The sequence below is a fragment of the Ambystoma mexicanum genome, chromosome 1p (genome assembly GCF_040938575.1).
Source record: "Ambystoma mexicanum isolate Mex_15411 chromosome 1p, UKY_AmexF1_1, whole genome shotgun sequence".
Lineage (NCBI taxonomy): Eukaryota > Metazoa > Chordata > Amphibia > Caudata > Ambystomatidae > Ambystoma > Ambystoma mexicanum.
Genome location: NC_090921.1, coordinates 718,813,784 through 718,831,104, shown reverse-complemented (window position 1 = coordinate 718,831,104; position 17,321 = coordinate 718,813,784).

The window sequence follows — 17,321 nt, the reverse complement described above, 5'->3', positions numbered from 1 at the left end:
TAGTACCCAATAAAAGGTGCGTAAAATGTACATTTAGGCTTTAAAAAAAGTCTATTTATACCATTGTATCTTATCTCTACTCTGTTTGACAAATGAACCAACATGTAAGTGCTTCCAATTGCACCATTTGTCTCCGTTTTTCAGGCAATAAAGTCAAGTACTTAACTAAAATAGTCCAGAGCATGTACATTTGAAACTGGATTCGTCCAATGGTTTTATTTTCTTTTTCAAAATAGAAATTCGGCAGCAAATCCGAACATGTCAGCACAGGTCACAGAGCTGTGTCCCCAAATTCAAACCAGCTTGTATCAGTCTCGAAGTGCTGTGCAGTTTTACCTTTAAATTCTGTTCCTTTAAAAAAACAACAAAAAAACTCTTCGTGGCAACACTTACAATTTGAATCTAATTGTGTCTCCAAAATCAGATTGTTTTCCAAAGTGATGAGATCAGAGGTGCTTTCCAGCAATAGTGCGTTCCTTTTTTGTTTTGAAAATAGGTGTTGCCTTAGCAAAATATCTGTGAGGTCAAACTAAATGTATAGAATACTGTACAGTAGGGCGGCGCTCTTTGATAGAATTTGAGGAGAGAAACTGTGCTTGGGTATTGTTCATCCAGCCTCTGGTATGTTAATCACGTGCCCCATTATATTGTATTTTTTTTGTGCATTTGGGCACTTTGAAACAGGTAATAATAATAATAAGAATAATAATAATAATAATAATAATTATTATTATTATAATAACGATAATAATCTGTATTGTGTTATATATAACTCGATGAGTTGTACACAAATAAAACAAATCAACGTATCATTATACTCTACAATAAGTGAGTTAAACCCCAGTAATAAATAACAATAAAATAGCAAGTAAACACATACAGTGCAAATAAAGCAATCGTACAACAGACGGTCGCTTAAATCCAATACAATCTGCATTGGTTACATTAATCCATCGGTACATATAAAACGTCAAAACCCTTGGTGAGCGTAATGGTTCTGACGGCAATCTCAGCAACATCAACAGATGCCCACGTGCCTAGTTGACGCTAACTAGGATATAGCCTAAATTTAATCTTCCAACAGATCATTAACATGCTTCCACACACGGTACAGCGCCAATTGGGCAGGAATAGATTTTGTATTCAGGCAGCAGTCCCAAAAGGTTTCAGTATTGATAGATTCGTACGAGTGGACCAAACCACCCAGATTGCACATATACATGGTACCCAATGTAGCACACTCAGCGAGTGCATGTTTCGTAGTTTCCAATTCATGTGGGAACCCGCAGATGCGACAATATCGTTCTTTAGCGTCCAGGCGTAATTGGGAACCACTGACAGATAACAGTGGCAGCTCATTTATGCGTAACCATAATAGAGAGCGCCTAACCCCTGCTACTGGACATAGCAATGGATAAAGCTGTGACTTCCTATTTGAGCGGATAACCCTAGAGACCGCATCATAACATTTTAGACTAAGCTAAGTGGAGATAATTGTTGTACCAGACCCATCTGTTACATTTTTCCTCAAAGACTTGTTGCATCTTACCATAGGACCACAGAATCTGAAAGTTAGGGTGACACTCAATCTGTGCAAAAAGATCTTCAATCAGGGTTTCACCAGGGGATTTTCCTTTGCATAATTATCTCTGATACACTTTAGTAACCCACATACGGATTCGTTTGTGATTGTATGTAAAGTAAACCCCTGTTTCTAAGTTTCAGCCCCCACAAAGAATTCCGTTCCAATTCCAAAAGTACAAATTCGACCGGGAAAGAAGGACGTAGACCCAGTAGCTTTCGCCAAAAGGTTCCTTCAATCCAGTCCAGCCATTTTAAGTCACGAATTACCAGAGCCTCACACCGATAGACGTCTGTTCCAATTCCAAATGTACAAATTCGACCGGGAAAGAAGGACGTAGACCCAGTAGCTTTCACCAAACGGTTCCTTCATTCCAGTCCAGCCATTTTAAGTCACAAATTTCCATTACTTCAAGCCCATACAAAACTGCCAGACAGAAGCACTGTTTGTATAATGCAATCACACCAGCAAGTGAGAAACCAGCCTCTTCCCTGGCCACCTTTAATATTTGAGCAGTGAGCTGGCTTGCCCTTCTGAGTTTATTTTCAATCAACTTGCCGTAACCCATGCGGGCAATTTCAACTCCCAGGCAGGTTATATTGTTTGCATTACTTGTTGTATTGGCCAACCATGGTGTTAATGTCATTTCTGCCTGCAAAAAATGCCTGGGAGGAATTGGCTTGATTGCAGCCATTCCTATTATCCTTTTCTGGATTAATTTCACATGCAAGTGATTTGAAACAGCAATTTCAGCCTGTGAAAGCATTGGCCTGAAAGTGAATGGGATAGGTGCAGCTAAGAAGTTAAGTAGTTCCTAGTGTAATAACATGTCTTCACCAAGTGTGTTTTCAACCACTTAATGTTTACGTAATGCAGTATCCCAGCACAGAGCTCAGATATAAAGTTCTTAGGTTGACTCATTTTGTTTCTAACAATAGAATATTCTAAGATTAATATTAACATATAATCAGATGTATTTTGTTTTGTAGTGAAAGGGTACAGACCAGTAGTAACATTTCATCAATTGTTTTGGGATAATTGTAGAACAATGTACTAATATTTGTGGGATGTTTTAACCCACTAGTGCAGGCCCTGAAACATTCCTGTGCGCTGCTTGCATCAGGAACATCAGAATGGCCGCCAGAAAGCATGATGCTCGCTGAAAATCACCCAGAAGTGCTCAGGAAAAACCGGAAAAATAGGCCGCCAACCCACTTTTGCCTAGGTCAGTGGTAACACAGGAGACCACTGCCAAAACCCACCATTGGGCTACCCACAGAGTAGCCTGAAACTACCTGAAAAAGCAATGCTGATTGCAAAAGAAACACAGAGCTGTTTGGAAATCCGTTTTTCTTGGTTGTCAAATCTGCAAAAATCATGGTTCATAAACTACACAAAAGATCCAACCTTTTTGTTAGGTGTTGAACATCATTCTACTTCAAAAATCCACATAAATACAATGTCAAGAAGTACATTTATCAGAAGAAAATCCACATTTAAAGATGCTTGCTTGGAAAAATATGTTGAAAATAGGCGCAATACCGCTACTCACCTCTGTCAGAAGCTGGCAATCTCTAAATCTGTCATGTTAAAACTTGTGTCTCAAAATCTAAGGTGGGGAAAGAAGAGACTTCCATCAAATGCAATAGGTTGCTACAACTTAATTTTCATGTTGAAAAAAACTGGAATTGAAGATATGTTTGCTTATTTTAAAATTGTAACTTTAATTTTCAAAAGGAACCATGTCACAATTTACTGTACGGTAACCTGATTCAGTTAAACTTCAAAGAGGTTTTTCCCCCACTGAGAACACACCACCCTTTGCCTTGCCACCAAAAGAAGAGGATATGTCATTTGGATGCTAATGAGAAGAGGAGGGGACTTGCTCTGCTGCTCTGGGAAAGAAACAATGGGTTTCTAGAACTGAAAGAAAATGCTAATTCGGGCGTGACTGACACCACCTGCCCAGGAAGACACACCCATGTGACTCTCTGGCCCAGCCAAGACCTTGGAGGTGGAGACAAACCGTTTGTGGATTCAGAAAGCACAGAAACTGTATGTTTAAGAAAAAGACTCATAGAAAAGTGTACTGAACTGATAAAAATATGGAATGTAGAGGTTATTAAAATGAAAAGTTTGCTCAAAGTTTAAAACTAATTTGGAATCTGTGCGACAATCAGAGACTGAACCACAAAAATGTTCATATTCTAGTTATTGTGATTATGCTAGGAACATGAACATTTACAGGGATATTCCCAGATGTTATGTGCATATATGTATAGAAAATTGTTCAGATCCGAAAATGGGTAACCCACCAAAAGTGTGAAAAACTGTCATTTGGGAACCAAATCTCGTAGGAACATGAGCCTAAGTGAATCTGTAAGGTAAATATGTATCATTAACAAGTTGGGGATATTGGAAATATGTTTTTATAAAAAATAAGATATACTGTTCAGAAACAAAGGGGAGGTTTTCTCCCTGGGCCATAAACATGACACATCATGAGACATCATGACACACTGTTCCCTTCTCAAATCAGGGGAGAGGGAATTCTCTGACCTATCAGATTTTTAGAGGGTTGGGCATAGTATAATCAGCCTCCACACCCCTTTGGAATATACATAAATACGGACTGTTGAGGACCCAGAAACACACATATTCACCCATCACTGATCTACCGTCGAAGCACTCTGCAGGAAGAACCCATATCTAGAATCCAGAACCTAGATCCAGACTCTAGAACCCTGAAGCAAAGGCCCAACCCAAAAAGATTAACCCTTCTCAGCTGGCCTGTAAAATTTTGCAACTTGATTTAACCCTAAACTTCCATGGGGCCTAACCTATTGAACAGCCTGGCTGTGCTCTTTTTGCTGCTTCTGGCTAAGACCCCTTGCTAGAACCCAAGATCCAGATCAGTCCAGCAGAGCTGTAACCCAAAACCCATCAGATACAGTCCAAGAGGCCGTGCAGACCAGAGTGCCTTACTGAGAGCAGAACTAAGTGCATGAAACCTGTGCGGTGGCGAGCGAATTCCAGCCAAACCTTTGACCAGATCTTTGACGGGCCCATTCCATTCCAAAGCCATAGTAGTGAATATTTAGTATAGAACTGTCCATAGCAAATCTCTTAGTATTAAGTAATCCAATCCAACCCATTCCAACCAATCCAGACTGCATTATAGAATCTCTTTTGTCTATCCTGAATCCTTCTCTAATCCATATATTTCTGTGATAATTGTAGTGATAAATCATCTTTGCGCAATATATTTTTGAAGAAAGGCAATCTTCTTGACAGGTCCAATCAACTGATGGCACCACTGGTCTGGTGGGTGCGCTGTCGTGTAGCTGGTGGCTTCATAGACTCTTAGTGTAAGGAACCTGTTTGTAATTCAAAAGCGCAATCTCCCATTTGTAAAATCTTGACTCTTTTTGAGAAAAATCAACCTTTACTAAAACCTCTGTAGCTTTTGCACCGTACATGCTAGGAACGAAATTTAAATGTCCCTTTGAAGCTAACATCCTCAGCTTTCCAACTCACTATAGTTTTGCTGTAATCACGTTTTATTTCATGCTCTGAAAAGTTAGCCACGATTTTGCATTTGGCTCAATTTCACCACATGTAAAAACAGCTATTTCTTGCTTTCACTTCTGAATTTCGTTTTCCATCTGCTAATCATTCAACAATCATTGCTAGTGTTTACCTGAACCTATCCAAAGTGGCTCTCACTTGTTCTGAATCCCATTTAGCGAATTAAAATCATTTTTAGCATTTTTCATATTAATTTCAAATCACATTTAAAATCATTTGACCTGTTTTAAAGTCATTCCTGTTCTCTCTAAGCTTGCTGGGGAATTGGGATTGAACTGCATTGTTGATTGTTAATTTCTGAAACCTGTGTGCCCTCATTCCATCTCTTCATATTGCATATTGGGGGGAGTGAATAGTAACAGGGGGAAAGAGTGATTACATTGTCTTTGGATTGAGTTCAAATCTAGTTTTATTTCTGTGTTGCATTCTTTCCTGTCATTGCATTTCCTTGAACCCGTACAAAGTTATTCTCTGCTACATTATTCTTCCTATTCCTACTCCTAATTGATTAAAGAGATTTTTGATTATTGTAATAATACCCATTGCCGATCATTGTTTATATTCATAATAGTGTGATATTCAGATATTGTTCATATTCATAACAGTTTGATATATATTGTGCAACTCATCAAATAAATCTTTTAACTTTGCAAAACAATCCTACTTCTTGGCTCAGTGAGACTGGGGAGATTCAAAGTGAGGGGCGTTATATAAGGGTACATCATCCATAAATAAAAGAACTTTTGACATAAAAATATATAAATAAGGGTTCCAATTGGTCATCCCATACTAGGCATTGACTTAGGTGGAGTGCTGGGTTGAAACCACTTACAGATTGGGGTCTCGTAGCGGGATTTTTGGATTAGATATACCACTTGTGCAGCTTAATACAGTGTGCTAACTGACAGGATACATAAATCCTGTTGGGCTGCCACGCTGTGTTACACTGTAAAAGGGAACACTGTAAGGAAACGGTCTGTTTTGCAAAATTAAAATAAACTTCTGTAAGTCAGGAAGGAAATTAATATTTCCAGAATGGCGACATTGGTAGACATCAAGATGGCTAGAGAACACCTTTTGCATAAGTTATTTGTGAGAGGTGAATGGACTAAGCAGGATCAGAATGTGTGGTTGCAGGCAATCACACAACAGATCACTGCAATAGGGTTAGATATCTGCAAAGACCAGGGTCCCTTACATGTGGCCCTAAGTGAACTATATATGGCCCCTAATGCTAAGGATGAGCAAAATAAGATTGCCAAGATAGCGGCATATCTATATTTATCTATGGGAGCCATACAGGATAAATATGCTGAAGGTCAAGATCTGGCAAGTAGGCAACTGATGGCATTAGAAAAGGCCCAATCTGATCTGGACTCTTCTGAGCAGTGGCTGCAGAGGAGCCAGGAGTCAGAAAATGAAAGCAGGCAGTATATAGTTAAAATAAAAGAGGATATGGGTATCCTGCAACAGGAAAAGGCAGAACAGGATACCAGAATTCTGGCCTTGCAGAAGGAGTACCAAGAAAGTGTGGACTCTCTACTGCAGAGCCAGAAAAAGCTGGAGCAACAACTGGATTTCAACAGGGCATGCGCAGAGCAGGTAGTCACCCTGCAAAGCCACCTAGATAGAGAGAAGGCAGAGAGCAATAAATTGATTGTGAAAGACCTGGACACCCAGGCAGAGTCTGATGAGGAGCGCCAGAAAGCTGGAGCACTGCAAAGACAGAGGGACGACCTGGCGGCACAGAGGTAGGCTCTTGCTCAGGAAAGAGACACCTTAGGCCAGGAAGTCTGTCACTTTAAAGGGAAACTGGAAGAAAATCACCTGGCCCTCCAGGGACTGGGTGACCTCCAAAAGAGCATGCAAGATTGTTAGAGCACACCAGGAGGGTGGAAGGTGCGCTGGCAAGGAAGGAACAGGCCAGTATGGACAGGACTCAGAGGTAATCCCCCTGCAGCAAAGACTGGCCAAGTAATCAAAAACCACCCAGGAAGCACAGAGAGAAAATGAGGCTCTCTGTGAGAACAATGACAAGCTCCACGGGCAGGTAGGCAAGGAAGAGAGACTGATAGAGACTAGTAAGGCCTTGATTGAGGAACAGAAAGCTCAGGTTCTGGCATGGCAACAGGGAGCAGGGGCTGATAGAGATGAGGTTCGCTGGGAAAGGGAAACACCTGAGCATAACTCAGAAACCCTAGTACCAGAGGCCTTCATCTCTCCCAGTCCCTGGACTCTGCCACCCCCATGTCCACTGGCGCATATGAGCCCAGGGCCACGAGGATGGCAGATTTCAATCCAATCAGAAGTATGGGGCTCATAGACCAGCACCTCCCAGGAATGGATGGGCGGGCATCTGGGCATGGGTACCCAAGTACTGTGAAGTTTCGTGGGGAACTCCATGAGGGTAGGCCCACTAAGGGCATCCTAAAAACCTCTTCCCAGTTAGGACAGTGGGGGGGTACCCATCAAATCCTGGGAGCAAGGAGGAATCAGAAGACTCCTCGGAGCGCCCCAGCACACAGGAGACTAGGTCCCCACATTCTGCCAGCCATTCCCAGGCTCGCAGAATCCGGGAAAGCCTAGAAGACCAGACGGGCACCTCTGGGAGCAGTGCTTCTGAGTAGGAGGATGAATGGACCAGGGTTACCCGAACCAAGAAGGCCAATAAGGCAAAAAGGGCCTTGCTTAAGGACCCCTTAAAACAAATCAAGGCAATAAGGAGTGTCATCACGCCCTATCATAAGAACGCCAAATATTCTGTTTGGGAGCACTTAGAGCTCTTTGAGCAGATGATGGAAACTTTCCATTTGAAAGACAGCAGTAGCTGCATTCAGTATGTGAAATGGATCTTCTCACCAGAATACTCCAGTTTCTTTGTGGGGCTGGAGGACCAAAATCATTCTAGATGGTCCACATATACGGCGGCCATCTTGAAGCATTTTTCTGCTCACAGAAATCCCCAAGAGGCTCGCAAGGCAGCCTACAACTTGCAATGTGGGGAGGATCAGGCCCCACAAGAATTTGTGCAGGAATTAAAGCGTGCCTTTGCGCAGACTACCAGAAGGGTGCGCACGGACAGCAAAGAATTTGTTAATACTTTTTTCCATGCTCTACCAAGGTACATCATGACCCAGCTAGTGAGAGATTTTCACGAGAAAAGATCACTAGACTGGGTTATTGAACAGGCGACCCGAATCTATGAGGTGCAAAAGCCCATAGAAAAGAAAAATAATGCTAAAAGCCCCAAAACAGCCAACACCCCTGCTGCTGCAAAGGTGGCAGAGGTGAAGGTTGCCCCATTTTAGATTTGGAGATGGGGGGCCTAAAAACCTGCCTGCACAGCAGAATAATCCCAAGCCCAGAAGGCCCTCGGGCCAGTCACAGACAGGGAGCCAAGGAGGTAGTCCCACAAATGGGATCCCTCACTCCCCTGACTATGTAAGTCCCAGCTACAAGGGGAATAGACCCATCCTGGGTTATGTGTGGACTGCTCCTGCCCAAGGGGGAGGATCCAACCAAGCACCTAACCCAGGGAACTTCCTTCCTCAATTCCCCCAGGAGGGCAGTTCTGCCCAGGATTCCCCAAATCCTGGGCAGAACTTTTTCCCCAGGCACCCACAAAATTTCCATCCCCAGAACAATCCATCCTTCTTTACCCACTTTCCTGAGCTCAGACAACCTAATCTGGGAGAGGGGAGGTTAAGGGTGGAGGGGTACCCAAATCTTCCAAACCCGGGGTATTACCAGAGAAGGGTTAGCTACCCTTCCCGGGATAAGCCCAGGGGAGAAATGAGAACCCTGTATCAGCCTAAGCGGGTTTCACAGCTAGAGCGCCAGGTCCAAAACATGGCACAAGATCTGGGTTGCATACTGAGAGCTCAACAGAACCCTCAGATGAGCATTCCGGCACAGAATGCCTCAAACTCTGGACCTGGTGTTCCAGAAAAATGACGGGGGCAGCACCCCAACAACCCACCGGTTCCCAGGGAGGAGGCACAAGGGGAAGGGGGGTATAAAGCCTTGGAAGAAGCTTCCTTCCCCACTTGTAAAAAGCCCCTGGAAACCCAGGAACTGGAACCAAAATATCCTGTCCCTGAAAGTCTGCCATCCAAGGAGCAGAGAGGGGGTAGGAGAAACAAAGAACCCAAACAGACCCATTTTGAGGAGGTGGTGCGAGTTTTCCAATTTGAAGGAGAGGGATCCTCAGAGGATTCTGGGAAAAGGATCTTCTTCTTCAGAGATGGGGGAACTCCTCCCAAGGAAAAATGGGTCCCAAAGGATTCAAATCCAGACTGGGTAGATATGGGGACTGAGCTTGCGCCACCAGTCATCCAATCCCAGAACCAACAACCTGAAAATCCGCTGGTTCAAACCCATCTGGGTGGCTGCCTCCAAAAAGGGGGGGCGGTCCAGAACCAGAACCAGGGTAACTCAAAACTTCTCCCATCTCTAGTTGCCACCTTTTCTTTGCGGATTCCCTAGACTCCCCACAGAATTCTGCCCAAATCTCTCATCTCTCAATGTCCAAAACTAAAAAACTAACCCATCAGTTGTCCAAAAATGTGCATTGTCTGTGCCCCCTTGCGGAGGAGGAAGGAAGATACTATGCCCCGGTTCAAGTACAGGGGGAGGGTACAATTTTGGCACTGGTGGACACTGGATCCCAAGCTACCCTTCTGTCCAAAAAGGCCTTTGATAAACTGAATTCAGGAAGGGGGAGAATTACCAAATTCCTCTCACCTCTCTTCCTGGACAACTTCAAAACTTTGACGGGAAGGAAATTCCCGTCGAGGGGACTGCGTATTTGGACATCAAAATTGAGCGACACAAGGTGAAGCACCCGGTCATAGTTGTGACTCCAGAGGGCACCCCTTGTTTACTAGGGAATGAACTCCTGTAAAGGTTGTCACCCCTAATAGATTGCGTAAACAAGGTCTTCTGGACCCAGACTAGCCGACCAATAAAGTTAAAACAGAGTGTCAACCATGTTAGTTTGAAAGGCACATGCCACATTGTTGAACAAAAATCTAACCAAGTAGAATTTCACTTCCAGAACAACCACATTCCAGACGTGACAGTAATAGCAGTAGGACAACAAACTGGTGATGGGGGGGTCCTCTCTATTTATGAAAATCAACCTTCCTTCCAGTTTAAGGTGGCATTCCACACTGGAAGGAAACACTCTGAAATTCTTTACCAATCCACAATCAGACTTTCCCACTCCAATACTCCAGAAAGATGTGAAATCAGCTCAGAGTCTGGCTGATATTGAGCAAATTGGAGAGCAGTTGTTCATCCCTGTTTAGTTAAATGAAGGGAAGGACTCTGTTCTCACCCGAGTGTGTGTGAACAACGGTAAGAGCTTAATCAGCGAAGCCATGTTCTGCCAACTCTCAAAAGATCCAGCCATTCCCACATTTAGACTGATAGACAAATGGGAAATGGATCTGGAAAGGCCCAATTCCAAACATCTCCTGCCAAGCAGGTGTATGCTCAAAATCTCCATAGGCAACAAGAGCATAGTCCATAATTGTTGGGTCGTGCGAGGCATCACTGCCGCCTTTTACTTAGGCAGTGATATTCTCAATCACTTTGCCATTAGTTTGGACCTAATAAACTTCAAAGCTTGGTCCCGATTAGCGGATAATCCCATGGGCTTTGATGATCCAGAGAAGGCATTTAGGTCAGCTCAACTGCTGCCTTATGCAGTTGAAATTCAGATTGGAGAGGAAGTCTCCATCCCAGAAAGGACCCGACAATTCTCCCTTGAAGTGAAAGTTAAAAGATGACAGAAATTGAAAAACCCTGATGCCTATATTCATCTAAATGCTTCTCTCCAACAGCAAGGGTTGGGGGTAAACCCAACACCACTAGTCAATATAGAACATGACACCATTCCAATGGAGGTGGATAACAGCGACTTAAAGAGTATCACTCTAGCCACAGGCACCATTATTGGAATGGCGGTTGGTGACCGAAATCTTTCCATAGATTTAGGTAATGAACTGTTAGGACCAATCCCCAAGGAATGTTTTGACAGTGATAGTGATGACAACACAACACCAGACAGGATCTTTACCCGGCATGGGGGGAACCTCCTGGTGTACACTTCCTGCCCTTATGGTAAGGAAGATGTGACCTGTGACTTCAGCAGGTTTGAGGTGATTTTCCAGGTCCATGAGGGCTGCCTTTCCCACCTGAAGGCACAAGTCCAAATCAGCACTTTGACCAGGGACTTCTCCACCCAGCTGGAGGAGGCTGCTGAGATAGCAAAACCAGAAGTCTTTCCAGGCTTCAGGCAGATGGTTGAAGAGAGAGTCAACCTAGCTGATGCCTGTGAGACTCTGGAGAAGAAGCAAAAGTTGAAACAAGTTTCTTGGATTTTCAAGATCTCTTTGCGGTGGACTCATATGACTGTGGTTGCACCGACATCCACACAACAAAAATTCCCACGGACCCTGGCATGACTCCAGTGTTTGTGAAGCAATATCGCTTGCCTCTTGCATCAATGGAGTCCCTTACTGAAATAATTAAAACCTTGAGTCCCGTGGGATAATCCGTCCAGTCCACAGCACCTTCAATAATCCGGTGCTGGGGATATTGAAGCAAACGGCCAGTGGAGACTCTGCGCCGTCCTTAGGGAGCTCAACAAATGGGTCTATACTTCCCAATGGACTCTTCCCTACATTGACCAAGGGCTGGCCCAGATCCAGGGGTCACAGGTATTTACTGCAATAGACCTGCCCAATGGATACTGGAAGGTACCTGTCAGTAGGGAGGACCAATACAAGATGGCCTTTACCTTTGGGGGGCAGCAGTACACATGGACCCGGACTCCCTTTGGATAAAACAAATCCAGCAATGAATACAACATTTTTCTACATAAGGCCATGCCCGACCTGGGTGAAAGGGGTAACCTGGCTTATGTAGATGATGTCCTCATCAAAAGCTCAACTGTGGAGGAACACATAGCGGAGATCCATTATGTTCTGACACAGTAAGGGGCCGCCGGAGCAAAACTTTCCTTTCAAAAGCCACAGTGGTGTAGAACCCGTGTCAATTTCTTGGGGCATGAGATTACTCCTCAGGGTCTCTGTCCCCAGGAAAAGAAAGTGGAAGCACTCCTGAAATTGAAAGACCCCACAACTCTGCGGGAACAAAGGAGCCTCCTTGGACTGACTAATTACAGTAGAAAGTTCATTGAGGGCTACGCAGAGATCACAAGACCCCTGATTCATCTTTTGAAGGGGGGGTCAAGTGGGAGTGGGGTCCAGAACAAGCCGAGGCCATAAGCCAACTCAAAAGAAGCCTCTCACAAGTGCCTCGCATAAGAGATTACTTTATTGACCTTGTCATGCTTCTGGTATAATACTGCAGTCAAGCATGTATTAGAGAACCCTGTCTCCAAGAAGAACTCCTTGTTTATGACAGGGTTCTCTAATATATGCTTGACTGCAGTATTATACCAGAAGCATGACAAGGTCAATAAAGTAATCTCCTATGCGAGTAAAACTTTATCCTCTGTGGAGGAAAAATTCAACGATTGTGAGAAGGCACTCCTGGCAACGTTGTGGGCATTGAAGAATTACCGCCCGTTTATCCAGGGGAACACATCATAGTGGAGACTCCACACCAGCCTCTGCAATATCTCCAAAGTGACAGAATCCAGGCTGGAAATGTGAGTAATTCCCGAATTACTTCCTGGATTCTGTCAATGCAAGGCTTTCCTGTGGCGGTCAGATATGGCCAAAACAAGAAGAGTCCCCTCGCACGAGGTCTGGCTGACTTGCTGTCATGATGCCCACTCCCGGGGAGCCGGTTCAAGCCCTGCTTCCCCGAAAGCGGACATCCAGTCCCCAAGGAAGGACCCAGCAACCCCATATAGGGGCCCTTTGGACAGTGTTGGGCGCCTATGGCGCCAGGCTCATAAAAGACATCAGTCCTGGCGCCATAGGTGCCAGGCTCATTATGGGAGTGCTTGGGTGCACTTACCTGATGCAGACCATGCTGCAGGATCCCGGCCTCCTTGAGGCCTGAAAGGAACTACTTTACCTGTGGGACTAATTTACCATCCGGGCGTGGTCGGGGAACGATACATACCTGATTGGAGGAAGGATACATACCTGGAACTTCTTCCAAGGCTATTTAAACCCCACCCGAACAGCCACACGTGCTTCGCGTTGTTCTGCATCTAGCAGCTGGACGCTCACCGTGTCTGCTCCTGCATCCTGACTTCTGCCACGCCTGCCAGCATCCTGGATCACCTGCAAAGGAAGAGAAGAAGGAGACATCTCGCCGACAATCCTGAAAAGGAAGACTTTAATTTAAAAGTTCATCGCGTCGATCGCTGCAGCGCCGCATTCCACTCACCTTTACAGGGCACCTCCATGTCCAGCAGCGATCATCCGGGTTCGCAGTCACGCCCCAGCGCCTAGGGAGAAAAAGACCAGAACAAAAGGTGAGAGAGAGAAGGGAATAAGGAAAGCTAAATCTCCATATTAAGCCATACCTGTTGATTCATTCCCTCTTCATTTTGGGTCCGCGCCGCATCCTGGCATTTCTGGGCCCCGGCCCCTAAGGGGAAAAAGAGACATCAGCGTTAATGAGCGAATGAAAAGACATTACCAAAAAACGCTCATTAAAGACTTACCTGATTTCTACAAGGATTTCACCTCTCATCTCGGGTCGGTGTCTGTTCCCCAGCATTCCGTACCCCGGCCCCTATGGGGAAAAAGACACTAGCATTAGTACATTAATGCATGGACACAAGGGGAACCTCTTATCAAAAAACTTACCTGGAAGCCAAGCAAGTTTGGTTCTCACCAATCCGAAAATCCTGTGAAGTAACTGGATACCAACGAGCCCCTGCATCAGAAGCAGGATGGAGAGCTCGTCCTTCCAGACCCTAAGGTGAGACGCTACGAGAAATCACAGAAGGGTTTCGAGGAGGGTGAGAGGGGAAAGTGGGAGGCCGATTGCATTACCCCGCAGACAGTTAATCCCCTATTTTTGCCTACAGAAGGATACTTCTGCGAGCCAGGCAAGCCAGATTTGGGGGTCCGGTCCAGTCCGTCTTCCGAACCCTGCGCATCACCTAGGAAGAGGTCACAGCAGCGCGAACCAGGCAAGCGCCTCTGTGGGAGTCAGGTGAGCGTAACAGAACGCGAAGCCTTCCTACAAATTCCCACCAAGGCGCTATGGAAAGTTCTGAGACTGATCAGTTGGCCCAATTACTGGGGGAATTACGGGCCGAAGTACACGCCGCTCGTCAAGAGACTAATGACCTCAGGAGGGAATTAATAATATCAAAGGAAAGAACTGATGACCTGGTCAGACAGCTTTTGCAAGGTCAAGCTGGGCAAACTCCTCTACCCGGTTCCGGAGGGAACCCCGCTCCTGTGGTTTCCAGTAACCCTGTGCAGATTAATCTACCTGGAAACATGCCGCTGGCCCCACCCGAACACTTTGCTGGGGACCCCAAAGGATTCGCCGTATTCATGAATCAGTGTCGTTTGCACTTCCTATGCAGACCTGGGGCCTTCCCTAATGATCAGACCAAGGTAGCCTTTGTATTGTCATATCTCAGTGGCTGCGCTGCCGATTGGTCAGTTCCACTGGTTACTCAAGATGACCCGATTCTGCGTGATTTTCAAAGGTTTCAAGCAAGCATGGAAAGGTTATTTGCTCGACACTCTCAGGGGCAGGCTCTGGATGACGAACTTCTATCCCTGCGACAGGGCAATCAGGACCTCCTATCCTATATTGCAACCTTTAATAGACTAATTGTGGAAACGGGATGGCCAGAGGATAAAAGAGTCACGTTGTTTTATCGAGGCCTTCACGGAGAACTTAAAGATGTCTTGGCCCAATTTGTAAATCCGCCCCAAGACTGCACAGAGTATATAGACTTAGTGGTCCAATTGGATCACAGACTTCAAAACAGAAAAGCAGATCGGTCCAGGTTTGAGACCCGGGTGTTGGTCAAGACCCATGCTAATCCCAAGGGAGTTGATGTCTCTGAGCCTATGCAAATTGGAGGGGTTAAAGGACCCTTAACTCAAAAGGAACGTGAAAGGAGGCGGCAGTTAAAATTATGTCTTTATTGTGGGAATTCTGGACACTTTCTACGAGATTGCCCGGCAAAACCGCCCCGAAAGGCGGTAGGAGCCGCTGATAAAAACCATGAAGACTCTGTTTCGGGAAACGACTCTGCCCGACAAGTGTAGGGGTCCGCTTGCCGAGCTTGAAAACTAACTCTCAGACCTCACATTTCATTGTGCCAATGGTTCTCGTAGATCCAGAACAGCCTAAGCGGTTGCATGCAATAAAGGCATACATCGATAGTGGGGCTATTGGAAACTATGTGGATCGTGAATTGGTCTCTAGGATTAACCTCCCTCTCCGTCCTAAAACCAGCAAAGATGTCATCACCACAGTCGATGGAACTGAAATTGCCTCTGGACCGGTAACACATTCCACTACTGAGGTGACTCTTATTGGTCCCGACGGCCATCGGGAGGGTGTTGTGTTTGATGTAATCAAGGCTCCACAGTTTCAGGTTATTCTTGGAATCCCTTGGTTAGAGACACATAATCCTCGAATCGAATGGCGAGCTAAGAGAATAACTTTCCCGGATTGTACACAAACCTGCTACCCAGAAAACCTGAAGATTAATCTAGCATCTGTAACCTCTGCCTCCATGCAACTACCTCCGGAATACCAAGACTTTCAGGACGTCTTCCAAAAGGAACAGGCCAACACGTTACCTCCTCACAGATCGTACGATTGCCAAATCGATCTGGTGCCCGGTGCACAACCCCCTTGTAGCAGGATTTATGCCCTTACCGAACCTGAGAATCTGCATTTGAGACAATATTTGGATCAATACCTAGCTAATGGTTTTATTCGCCCGTCAAAGTCCCCGGCATCCTCAGCTTTGTTCTTCATGCCCAAAAATGAAGGCGACCTTAGAACTTGTATCGATTACCACGCATTGAACCAGATAACGGTTAAAAACCGTTATCCTCTGCCTCTGATCCCTGAACTCCTTGACCAGGTGAAGGACGCTTGCATATACACCAAGTTAGATCTCTGGGGGCTTATCATCTGGTACGAGTTAAAGAAGGCGACGAATGGAAAACTGCCTTCTGTACTAAATACGGATTATTCGAGTACCAGGTGATGCCTTTCGGATTGTGTAACGCGCCGGCTGCCTTCCAATACTTCATGAATGATGTCCTTTGGGAACTCATCGATGTTTGTGTTGTCGTATATATCGATGACATTCTGGTGTACTCCTCTTCGGAATCTGATCACAGAAAACACGTCAGGGCAGTACTTGAAAAACTGCGCCAACACAAACTATTTGCTAAATTGGAGAAATGTGTTTTCCATACCACAGAAGTCGAGTTTCTAGGTTTCATCCTGCCACCCAAAGGAGTCCGAATGGACTCAAGAAAAGTGGATGCCATCCCCAAATGGCCATCACCTAGCTCTGTAAAAGGGGTTCAAAGCATGCTCGGCTTTGCCAATTTCTATCGCAGGTTTATCCCGGAATTTTCATGCGTGGTACAACCCATTACTGCACTCTTGAGGAAAACTAAACATTTTGAATGGTCTGAAGAAGCCGAGCAGGCCTTTCAGGATTTAAAAGCTAAGTTTACCTCCGCACCTATATTGAAACACCCACGTCCAGATCTCCCTTATGCCGTCGAGACTGAGGCATCCAGCCTAGCCATGGGTGCTGTCCTGTCCCAAAGCGATCCCGAAACCAACCAACTGCATCCCGTAGCATTTTGGTCCAGAAAATTCTCGGCACCCGAGGTTAATTATGCAATCACGGACAAAGAACTGTTAGCCATTAAGTCCGCTTTTAAAGCCTGGCGGCATTATCTGCTTGGCGCTCGACATACCATCACGGTGATCACTGATCACCGCAATTTACAGTATTTGAAAACCGCCAAGGCTCTGTCATCACGGCAGCTCCGATGGGCTTTGTTTTTCGCTGAATTTGATTTCGTGATTACCTATCGACCTGGCTGCAAGAATGGCAAAGCAGACGCCTTATCCCGAATTGGAATGGGAGAATCTGATACAAACTCAGAACCAGTACCAATAATTCCCGAACAGAGGATTCTAGGCATGACTT